The following is a 12319-nucleotide window of genomic DNA, read 5'->3' as shown; positions in this document are numbered from 1 at the left end:
AAAGTAGAGGGGGGAATCACCTCCCTCAAACCGCTGGAACTGCTGGCCACATTTCTTTTGATGCAGTACAGGATGTGTTTGGCTTTCTGGGCTCCAAGTACACACCACTCATCTTCATTGACTTGGCTGCAGGACTGAGTAAGTTTGCAAATGACACAACATTGGGAAGAGCTGTTGACTCTCCCAAAGGCAGACAGGCCCTACAGAGACCTCCACAAATTAGAGGACTGGGCAATCACCAGCCATGTGAAGTTCAACAAAAAAACTTCTAGTGCTAGATTCTGCAGAAACCCTGGATGTTCACAGAGACTGGGAAATGAGATGCTGGAAAGCAGTGCCATGGAAAGGGACCTAGGGATCCTGATGGATGGCAAGTTGAATATGAGTCAGCAGTGCCCTGGCAGCCAGGAGGGCCAACCATGTCCGGGGGAGCATCGCCAGCCGGTCGAGGGAGGGGATTGTCCCGCTCTGCTCTGCACTGGGGCAGCCCCGAGTCCTGTGCGCAGTGTTGGGTGACACAGTATAAGAAAGACAAAAAGCTATCACAGAGCGTCCAAAGGAGAGCAATGAAGATTGTGAAGGGCCTTGAGGAGAAGTTGTATGAGGAACAACTGAGGTCACCTGGTTTGTCCAGCCGGGAGGAGACTGAGGGGAGACCTTACTACAATACACAGCTTCCTCATGATGGAAGTGGAGGGGTAGGTGTCAATTTCTTTTCTCTGGGGAACAGTGACAAGACACAAGGGAATAGCATGAAGTTGTGTCAGGGAAGGTTGGATGCTGGATATCAGGAAAAGGGTTCTTCACCCAGAAGGTGGTTGGGCACTGGAACAGGCTCCCCAGGGAAGTGGTCACAGCACCAAGCCTGAGAGAGTTCAAGGAGTGCTTGGACAACACTCTCAGTCACATGGTATGATTCCTGGGGCTGCTCTGTGCAGGATGATCCTTGAGGGTCTCTTCCAACTCAGGATATTCTATGATCGTGTGCGTTTATGACTTGAAACCTTGGGATCCTGTTTTCTTGCAAGGTAAGTCATGGAGGTGCCTGTGAAGGTTCTCAGTTCAAAACACTAAAGTCAATAATTAGTTCCCTACAACCCCACAACACTACCACAAAAGGAATCAAGTTATCAAATGTTCACAACTGCAAATACCATGCCATAACTTCCTCTAAGAGACTTACTGTTCAGCTGTATGAAGGACAACACACATTTCCACACAACAAATAGTTCTTACATGAGTCAATCATCACAATACATTGCAAAATCTAAGACTGACCCTCTCACAACTGAGTTGCTCTACATGTTATAAGCCAAATTCAATCCATTTAACAAGGCAGATACCTAGCACCACTACCACCACCCAGAAAAATGTATACAGAACCACAGCACAATAAATTACAAAAGTATCAGCATATAGTATCCGAAAATGCTAGTTCACAAACGACATCTACCTACATCTGTGCATTAAAATGAGTATCAACATCTACACCTCTATTCACCTCTACTTCAAAATCAACTTGCTAGTTTCCATAAAAACTGGGTCCAGTTGCAGCTTCACTAGTTACACTGCCATTTACATACACAGTAAACATGTTCTGTACGCAAATTTGAAAATTTTTAAATTCTTTTTAATAGGAATAGCAAGTGCCCAGACTGTAAAAAACAATAATTACCGGAGGTGAATGTTGCACCACTTACACCAGACCAAGTTCCTTCACCACCTTTTTTTGAGAGAAGACAAATTCACCCCATCTCACATAATTCTGAATTGTCTTAAACACATGCGTATTCAGAGATCAGTATGTCAAAGAACATACTTCATGAAAAAAAAGTAATTTATAAGATCTATATCAGAGGAACATAAACCATTGGAAAATACTACTTAATTGCAAGTAATAAATCCTATCTGAAGACAGCCACGGAAATAAAGAGACAAGGCAATTTTCTCTGGCAATAGTAGTCCACAAAATTAAAAAAACACTCACTGCTCTAAGCCAGAACACATCATAAATGGCCCTCTCAACTAAGGATCTGCTCCCAGAATGTACCTGTTTTAATATGATTTAACATGTTTCAAAAATAGCTTAGTTTGCATTTATTAAGTCTGAGATTGTATAAAAAACCCCATGGAAATTAGGCACCCTGCTCTCATTAAAATTCAGTAAGAGCTAGGTATCTAATTCCTCTAGGCCCTTACCAAAGTCTCATTAAAGTCAAAGCAAAAATCTACAAAAGGACAATAGGTGCAACAGTGGCCAGGCTCCATGCAGATAGCATTGGTATTAGTTTGGCTAAATTCTCGTGCCAGCAATGAAAAAAGCAGTATGAAGCCAACTCCCTGCCAAAGTTAGTGTTGACCTATTTGTTTGGACTGCTTTTTAATGAGTAGTGCCTGTTAGAACTACAAAGTGAGGGGGAAGAAGGGGCAAAAAAAAAAAAGTAAATGTTTCCAACAGATTACAAAGGCTACAGTAAAATAAAGAAAAAACAAACAATCCATCTTATTGTTCCAAATGACAAGGCTGCTGGCCCTCATTCTCAAATGCATTACATATTGTTTAATTATTTCGCAAGTGTCCAATCTTACAATTTTCTCAAAACCCTCATGAGAGCACTGTTATTCACAGGATTTCAAAAAGGATGTATTTTTTCCTGAACTGTAAGCCTTTATCACTTCTTAGTTTTCATTTAAATCAACATGACCAAATCTCTTTTGTAAACAGTCCCAAATGAAACTACTGGCAACTGAATTAGCTGTGGTGAATCACACAGCTCTTCCCGTGGTCTGAGAGAATTTCTCCACCTCTTCTGGACACAACTAGAGTTGAGACAGGGAAGGGAAAAAAGCATCTATCAACTGTCAATGTAACTTTAGCCAGATCCAAATACAAAGAAGTGCCACAAATCCAAGAGCTGAAGATGGAGACTTAGGATCTTTGCTCAACTATTTCTAGATCAAATGGTTTAGGACAGTCAATATCCTAAACAGAATCTGAAATAACATTCCCTAAGCATAAATGTTTCTGCACTATCATTTCATATGCACCTAGAAAGTTTTGTAGATGTAGCTAATTCAATGTACAAAAGGGTCTCCATCAATTCAGTGTTTCTATTACATATATATTTTAGTATAAACCTGCTACAAACACAAAGGTAACAAAAGTATGGATTTTTTTTGCATATTTGAGGAAAATATGCAATATTAGCAGATCCCAAACTAAAACACAGCAGGTAACAAACCATTTGCATTACTTTGGAATTCAAGACCAGCTGTACACCCAAACAGATCTAGGGATTACAGACTGCTTTGACAGGGCACACACCGAGTCTAAGAACAGATGGAGCAGTAAGAATTTATAATTCTTCCAGCTAGTTCCCTTCACCATCCAATATAACTTCTGCTTTTCCTCTCAGCCTAAACTGAACTTCAGCCAGAATGTTTTGGCCAGATCCCCGACCTTAGATACATAGTGGAAAGTAAGGAAACTGTACCACTTAGCTTTGATGAAAAGGAAATATGGACCCACACAACAGCTACAGAGATACTGCAAAGCTGACTGTAACTTAGTCTTCATGGAAAAATAATTACAGTCTACTTCTTCCCACACACCTCCAACTGGTCATGATTCACAGGTGGTTTTGAAAATATATGTGTACTTGTGATATGCTACAGGCTAAAGGAGTTATCTTTATTACACTACCACAGAAAGCATAAAATGATACTGTCACTGATTTGTATTACTTGCTTAATCTGCTAATCAAATTAATACATTCAAAGTAAAAGAACTGATTAGTAACAACAGCCGCTCATCATCATTAAATAACTTATCATGCTTAGAAGTAAATTTTTATTGCTTTGTGTTTTGTATTGTACAACCTCACAGGACACTCTTTATTAACTTTTATCATGTTTTTACTATTGTCATCTGATCAATAAACAGGTTTACATCAAACAACAAAAAACCTGTGAAGAGTGAAATCTTCCAACTAACTTATATTCAGTTCACATAAGAGAATCCAAATACACTAACAGCTGAGATCCTGCCTTTGCATACTCATCTGAGTAACTTCACTGTAACTTGAAAACCTTCTGTAACGGAATTTGTAGTTTAAACTACAAACCACAGAACCAGAAATGCTGCACCTTGATTACTTATCCAGACATTTAGGCCAGAGGAAAAAAAAACCTCTGCACACTGCTTTAGCTGCTTGTCTAGCTATCTACCAAAAACTGTTGCATGCTCCTCAGCAAAGCTAGCAAAATGAGTGGTGTGCTTATACCAGAAACTTCATTGTGGAGTACTGTAAGATCCCTTTTCACATGCATGGAGTTTACTTTAGGACGATAGTCTAATACTCCCCACCTTCAAATATTCTTGTAGAAATTCTTACTTCTGCTGTGTAGATGTTCCAGCTTTTCATAAAGCTCAACTTTTCTCAACTACTCTAACTTACAGCCTACCCTCTTACAAAATGCTAAAACTGGCATCAAAAAATGACTGCCTAAGAGCTGGGAGGCGAACGTACTGCAGACTGTCAAAAGGCATAATCACAAATCAGAGTGCACTCAAGTTAAGCTAAGCTATGCTGCCGGACACTACAGCACAGACATATGATCCTTTCTGATGGCTTTGCTGCAGAAGACATTAGCCTTGAGGAAAACAGAGCAGATAGCTGCACTGAGAACTCTTAACTGCCATCAGGCAATGTCTAAGATCAAGCTCATGTTTGCTACATATGTCAATTCCACTTTCAGGCATAGAAAACTGATATATGACACCACTCAGTGGTCACAGATTTAAGTTTTCATACCATGAGCTTTACTACAGGTATTAATCACAGTTATTGAATGTTGTCTTCTCATTTAATTCTAAAAAAAAGCCATAATGAGAGGCAGGCAGAAGTAAAGGAATGCACCATATTCCTGAAAGGCCTTGCCTTTACTTAAACAGGGAAGAAGAGGAGAAAGAAGGGAGAAGATTGTTTTAAATACAAGTTAGTTACAGTAAAATACCAATGAAAAGATGAAAAATGTGTAAATTCTGTAACAACAAACTTATTTTTAACATTTTCTCAAAGGCCCCACTTCTAAATGATGTGTCTGGGTGCTCAAACCCTGAAGTGATACATAGGAAATAATCTCTGCCAAGTGGAGACAAACAGGAAAATTTTTACAGCTGAAAAGTAATGACTTTACATGTGTCAGAAACAAAGTAACTTTTCAGTATTATTCTTCTTATTCTGCTACATTTACAAACTACCAAAGCTGTGTTAAGCCTTACTTCTTTCCCTTATTCACCCATCCTTATTTTATCTTGGAAAGAAGGCATGAGTTTTCTCTGCTGTCAATTTTATGGCAGGTGATCTTTATGCCACAATACTGTGTTTCCTACTCCACTAGAGGATCAAAAAAATAAAAACTAATCAGAACTTCAAAAGTGAGGGAGCTCCAGGAAACACTCTTTACACATAAAGAACTTCAACTGCAGCTCAAAACACACAGAAACGTAACAAGCATTTTGACAAGTAATTTGCAAAAATGTTCTCAGTTATATGAAAAGTCTGCTTCTGAAAAGGATCACTAATTCACAGCAATATTACTAATTAGGACTATGAAAAACAGGTAAAAGTGTAGACACTTTTTTAAGTTGCTACTGTGCACATTCTGACCTTAACTTCAAAAGTCTAACAAAACCTGAGAAAATATACCTGCAGATAGTAATTTCAAACAGGCCTTTGTCAAGAATATATTTAATGTAAGTATGCTAGCTGGAGGACGTTTTCTCTTGTCAATTTTCAGGCCTCAGATGTTGGTGAAAGCATTTTTCAAATTTGACAAGAAACGCTCACAGACCACTTCAGAAATGAATAAAAGAAAAGATCTAAGACTGCTTTGAACAGAGTCTTCTGGCACACGTTCTATGAAACACCACAGAAATACCAGTCCTGAAGCTGAGACATAACTCATGAGAGAACGACTGCATATAATGAAGCTTTACCCTCACCTCTGGCAAGTCCACATATTCTGTATGATACTCTTTAATTTTTAAATACTCATTATCCATACAGTCTTTTTGCTTTCTATTACTGATATACAAGGACATAAAAACCCGCCTTAAGGCAACCCTATCCTTCTGGTACACAACTTTTTTCCCTAGAATAACAAAAGGACAAAAGAAACAAAGTCAAAGACAGTAATAGAGCAATTAGGTTCCCAAAGAGAAAGTGTGCCTGTATTTGCACAACAATAGTAATTTACACAGAAGAGATTGCTCCACCCCGAACATGTAACTGGTATACTACCAAAGGAATTAAATTCCGGTAGAGAGTTTATCGTCTGAGCCTTAAGGGCTTTGGTTAAAACCAAGTAACCCTTTAGAAAGCTAAAGCAAAAAGGAAAAGAATACAAACGGAACAACACTGTGTCACAGACCCCAGATCAATTTTTTTTACTGAAAGCACGCAGAATACTTAAACAGTAAAAAAATCCAAACAAACGAAAAATCATCAACCACCTTATCTCTTCAATTCTTCAATTAGTTACTTACTTACATACTCATATTTAAATATTCATAAAAATACATCCTAAAAAGAGCGGCGTTAACATAAAATTTTCTAAGTCTGAATATCAAACATAAACGGCAGATGCCAAGAAAAAAATTCTGGGTGATCTGTGTAGTCATGCAGACAGTTAGCCACTCCCTTTACTTGACCACAACTCACGCTTGGGGTGGGGAGGGGGGGAAGGAAAACCAAACCAATCGGTTAACTGTAACTTCAGATGGAGTTTAGAAGAGCTGTAACTTTTCCAGCCGTGCGCAGTTTGTTGTTCCACCATCATAAATTTAAAGGGAGGCGGGGGGAGGAGACAACATAAGAAACTCCATTTCGCCGCGCACCGCAGGCACAACGGCAAAGGACCCACGACCCGGGAGCCCCGGGGGGCGGCGGGGCGAGGGCGGCCGCTCCCTCCGTGCGCGGCCGCACCGCTGTGCCCGCGGGGGTCCGGCCCTGCAGGGCGGGCGGCGCGCAGGCCTCGGCGCCGGGCAACCCGCCGCCTCCCCGCAGAGGCGCCGGGGCGGGCGCGCACAACCAGAAGGGCCCTGTTTTCCCCCCCGGCCTTTCTGGAAAGTTTTCTCCCCGGTCGACAGGCTGTAAAACGCCCCTGCCTGGAGATGCAGCCCCGCTGCCGCCTTCTCCCGCCCATCCCCGAAGCAGCGGCTGCGGTGCCCGAGCACGGCCCCCGTACCTCTGAGGCGGCAGGCGGGCGGGCAGCCGGGTCATGCCTCAGGGCTGGGCCAGGCCCGCCTGCCCGCCTCTCCTTCCCTCCGCCACCATGTCACGCCGACCAAACATGTCTGTGCGCCTGTCTGTGGCGGCGGTGACTTCCTGATCCGCCGCCGCTCGCACAGGCGGAGGGACGGGAAAGGCCACCCCCCGCCCCCGCTGCCGCCTCCCCGCTCTGCCCCGCAGCGGCCCTTGGACGGGCTCCGCTGCCCAGTGGCCCCGCCCGGCAGTGTCTGCAGCAGCGCCCCGCCGCCCGCCCCCGCCTCCGGCAGGGCACAGAACTTTTCCAGGTGCCAACCACCGCCGTCCCCTCTCCCGACATAGGTGCAGCCGATCTGCGGATACCTGAGCATCCGCGCGCGTGCATCCTCGCTCCCGCCCGGCCCGGTTAAAAAAAATAAATTTCCGCGCACACCGGAAATAAAACGCTTTTTTGCTTGGCAGGCGATTCCAAAATTGTAGCGCATGTTTTGTGCTACTCCGCTTGGAGGGCGGGATTTCTGCAGGGAAAACGGGAGGGCTAAGACGACACACACGCTATTTTGGGAAGAGAACCGCGACACCTTTACAGCAGGAGTGACTGCACAGTTAAAAACAGGAGACCTAAAAGCAACAGGAGCCGCAGTCTGCCGGCCGAAGTCCCAGCCCCCGCTGCTCCCCCCTCCCCGCTGTGTGCAGTGCTTGTGACAGAAAGGCAGGGAGATGATCCGGATCATGGCCTCCCTGGCTCTGCCGGGAAACGCCGCTACTCTCCTCGCAGGCGAGACCGCTCTCTCGCGCACCATCTTCCTCCCTGCTCGTGCCTCCCTACTTCCCCTTCCTCGGCTGGGTCTGCGCCAGCATGTGCCACGGCGGAGAAAAAGCCCCGCCGCACCGCGCTCTGCCGCCTCCGGACACCGTGAACTTCACCCTGCGACGCCCGGCAGGCGCGGCGGGGCCCCCACGGCCCGTCCGTGCGGGCTGTCTCTCCCCACGGATCTGTTTCTGCCGTGCCCGCGTCGCCCGCAGCCCGTGACACGCTCACTGGGCGGCAAGACCGAGAGTGCCGCTGACTCACGAGTCAGCCACCGGCGACGCCGCGGGGGTTCTGTCGCTCTCGCCCCGGAGATCCGCATCACGATTATTCCAAAATAATACCGGATCAAAACTTTCTTCTCTCCACCCACTGGGACATATAAATATTCGGGAGGGCCGGGCGCCGGGGAAGGTGGGGAGAGGAAGCAGGTGGCACGGCGGCGGCCGGGACCGGCGGGGCCGTGCGCGGGGAAGGGCAGAGACGGAGAGAGGGAAGGTGGGCACGGTGCGAGCCGGCGCGGCCGCCGACAATGAAAGACCGTGCCGGCTACGGGGAGCGGACGGGGGGCGGACCGAGTTGTAAGTTGTATTTACCTTCCGCCCGGGCGGAGCGCCGTGCTGGGTATCGCTCCTCTCCCCCCTCGGTGAGTCACCGAGCCCGGAACCGGAGCGAGGGACTAGATTACCAACATGACTTCACTGGTGACAGCCATTCCCTCCTCTTCCTAAACTCCTGCCCCTCCTTCGGCCCCCCTTCGCGGACGCCACTGCTCAGGAAGCGGCGCTCCCATTGGTCCGCCGGCCAGGGAGTGTCCGCCCCCCTGCGCGGAAAGGGCTGTTCTATTGGTCGCGGCGACTGTCGCTCAGCCGCGAGGCTGGGGGCGGGTGTGTGCTCCGCTCGGCTCCGCGGTGCGGGGACACGGGGAGGAGGTTGTGTCGTGCCGTGCGGCGCCGTGCCCCGGGTGTCTCCGCCGCGCCCCGGGTGTCTCCGCCGCGCCCCAGCTCGGATCTGCTGGGGGGAGAGAGGGGCAGCAGCGCCTGCCGTGCGGAGGCGGCGGCAGGGCGCCGGCGGCACTCGCGGGAGTAGTTTGGGGAAGAGGTGGAGAAGGTGCCGGAACTGCGCCGTGCCCCTGCCCCGGGTCCAGGCTGATGGGCTTGAGGTCTGCAGTACCTGGCATTTGGGCTCTGTGCGTGTGTATGTGTGCAGGGCGGGTGTCCCCTGCCTTTAAAAAAAAAAAAAAGTCGGGAACAAAAACTTGGACGCCCGCCGTCCTTTCTCTCAAAGGGTGCTGTCGTGGACAAGAGAAGGAATGCCGAGAGCATTCTAGCTGAACCGGTCTCTCATGCGGGCGGCGGCTCCAGCGGCAGCGCCGGGGCTGCCCGCAGACCCTCCTGGGGCAGCTGCTTGAGTGTCGGCGGAGACCGTAATGCCGACCGAGAGGAGAGATCTCTCGTTATAGTGCAGTTATGTTTGTTCCGTCTTGCTTGCTTTCGTCCGCGGAACTTTTTACAGCTGATACAGAAGTACACTTTCCAGCTCCGCGTGCTGGTGCCGTACTTCTGTGTGGGTTTTTTGTGTTGTTTTTGATGGTGGTGGTCGTGGGGGGTTTTTTTGGAGGGGGGGTTTGTTTTTTTTTTTTTTGTTTTTGGGTTTTTTGGGGGTTTTTTTTTTTTTTTTTTTGTTTTGGTTTTTGTTGGGGTTTTTTTTTTTTTTTTTTTTATGGTGTACGTGGTTTACCTGGTTTGCAGGGCTGCAGAGCTCTCACGTTGTTTGCACTGTTGTCTGTTCGTGTAACAGGCGATTGAGTACTTCATTAAAGTACTGGGCCCGCCAGTTTAAAGGGTTTTTCTTGTTGAATACCAGTTTTAGAGAAAAAAAAAATTCAGCCAGACCACCGTACGTGTAGTTATATTTTTTTTAAGACCTTATCATAAGGGAGGTATTTGCCCTTCTGAAGCTAGTGTATCTCTCTTACTGTGAATTTCACTTTTTCCTACGGAGTAAAGATGTTCGTAGGAACTTCAATATTAAAATCAGTAGCTACTACAGATGCTTAGGTGACCGAGTTTAACATGAAGTTTCTCTGCTGTGGCCAGGTGGATTAATTAAGGACCTGAAGCAGTACTGGGAGCACCAAATACACCTTGTGGTCTTTAAGTGACAGCTATTGTTTACGTGGTGTTTAGCTTGGAGCACTTTTCATGGTTCGAATAGGAGCAGCAATCACCAAGTTACAATGCTGGCAATACAGTCCTAATTACCGCTGTTTCTGTAGTTTTCCAACTTAGTCGTTCGCTTTATCTTACTTATTATGTAAAGTCAACTACCGAAATGCGGAAAGACAAGCGTGTAAGAATCAGAGCTAACTGGACAGCACTGAGTGTCAATAAAATAAAAAATTTCAAAGACTACATTTTCAGTTCACCCTTGTCTGTGAAAAATATTTACTTGGGAACAAAATCAAAGAAACTGAAACATTCAAACCTGTGTATACAAAATAGTCTATGTCATTATGTAAATCTTTTTATGCGTAATTTATAGCTTTGCTTTTAGCTTTGTCTTAAGCTATGAGTCGCAAACCGGTGTCTAAGAGATAAAAGAATGTAGTTAACATTCTTGGAAAATTATGCTAATGAAAATGAAAGTGGTAAAGAGATCCTTTTTTTAATCTTTTTTCTTTCTTCCCCTTAATACCTTACTGAAACTCTCATTAGGTAGTCGAGTTTGTGGTTTGTTTTTCCTCCTCTATTCCCCAGAGTAAATCTGAGGACTGTTTGCCTTTTCTGCCTGCAGAAGAGAAAACAAACATTAAATAATGGAGGGGAAGCTTCCTTTCAAGACAGCTCAACTGCTTGTTGGACTCAGCAGCACTCAAACCATTCTAAACCAGGTCAAGCCCTTCTTTTTGGTAGAAAGCATACAGAGAAGAAAAAAGAAACTAAATCTTTCAGGCAAAAGAAAAAATGTTCACTTGACTTTGGGATAAAAACGCATATATTTAGTTAATTATTATGTTTATTTTTGGGAAGGTTGCAGCATCCAATTTAATTTTGGGAGAACATGAACATGGGTGTTGCTGGCGTCAGTCTGAAGGCTTTTTGCATTTTGAAGTACCATTTAATCTCGTTGTAACCTGTACTGAGGGAATGGGAACGCATATTTTTTTTTTCCAAGGGTGGCATGGTCAACTGACATGAAAGTCTTAATTGGTAGGGTCAATAAGGCTTCCCTATGAGACTTGAGTAGCTGAAGCTTCGTGCATATGTATATTTAAATGCGATGAATAATTCCATGCTAAAGGATAAATTTGTTTTCCCCCTATTAATTTATCTAGCTTAGCAAAGGGAAAAACAGATGCAGGCCCTGAACTTAAATTAATGTTTTGGATGCTGCCAAGAAGAGTAAAATGGCACATAAAATTTTCAAATTAGAGAAAGTACCACGATGAGAAAAGATACCACTTTGACTACATAGATACGTTGTTGTGGAACTAAAGCTTGTTTATGTGAGGAATGATAGCAATATAATTAAGTTGGTTTAGAAACTGATGTAACTGGAACTCTTGCAGAGACACCTATACCAAAAGAAGGTCATTGCCATTAGGGAGTTGCAGATGTTTATAGCAACCTCACCATTACCACCTTGAAACCCCTGCTGTAACAGTTAGTGATGCTATTTCTCTCTTTGCCACCAACTGTCTCTCAGAGGTTCCAGCCACTTCAGCAGAAATGGCAGAAAAGAGTATTTTTTAGTGTCTCAACCAATTCCTAGAAGTCCAGCTGCTTTAGCTTTGGTGGCAAGTGAAAAAGGGTTTAAGCTAGAATATTCCAATATGCTCATGTTTCTCTATAAATAACAGAACAAAAATACTTTTTTCATATGTCCAGGAAAATCATAAAGAAGCGAACTTGCCATCCACAGGTCCATGGGCTCTGATGGGATATACCCATGAGTTCTGAGGGAACTGGCAGACATGATTTCGAGGCCACTCTCAGATCTTTGAAAGGTCGTGGCAGTCAGGAGAGGTGCCAGAATACTGGATGGAAGCAAGTGTCACCCCAGTCTTCAAACAGGGCAAGAAGGAGGACCAAGAGAGCTGCAGGCCAGTCAGCCTTGCCTTGGTCCCTGGAAACATGATGAAACATCTCATCCTGGAGGCCATCTCTATGCAAGTGGTAGACAAGAAGGTGATGAGCAGTAGTCAGCATGGATTCACCAAAGGGAAATCATGCTT

At 45.2% G+C, this 12319-nt stretch overlaps 1 protein-coding gene across 3 annotated transcripts in view; it reads right to left on the bottom strand.

Annotated features, from left to right (window-relative positions):
• Positions 1 to 8842, bottom strand: part of SMARCA2 (SWI/SNF related, matrix associated, actin dependent regulator of chromatin, subfamily a, member 2) — a 119211-nt gene extending 110369 nt beyond the window's left edge. The window contains exon 1 of one of the 3 annotated variants that reach the window (XM_017808145.1): positions 8679 to 8842. The gene's annotated coding sequence lies outside the window, so the exon portion shown is untranslated. Of the gene's footprint in view, positions 1 to 7251; positions 7384 to 8678 lie in introns of those variants that run through there. The other 2 variants (XM_017808147.1, XM_017808146.1) reach the window with 2 other exon arrangements.
• Between the last annotated feature and the right edge of the window lie 3477 nt (positions 8843 to 12319).

This window comes from Lepidothrix coronata, unplaced genomic scaffold, assembly GCF_001604755.1.
Source record: "Lepidothrix coronata isolate B3197 unplaced genomic scaffold, Lepidothrix_coronata-1.0 Scaffold22, whole genome shotgun sequence".
Taxonomy (NCBI): Eukaryota; Metazoa; Chordata; class Aves; order Passeriformes; family Pipridae; genus Lepidothrix; species Lepidothrix coronata.
The sequence above is the reverse complement of the archived record's forward strand: the minus strand, read 5'-3'. Positions and strand labels throughout refer to the sequence as shown.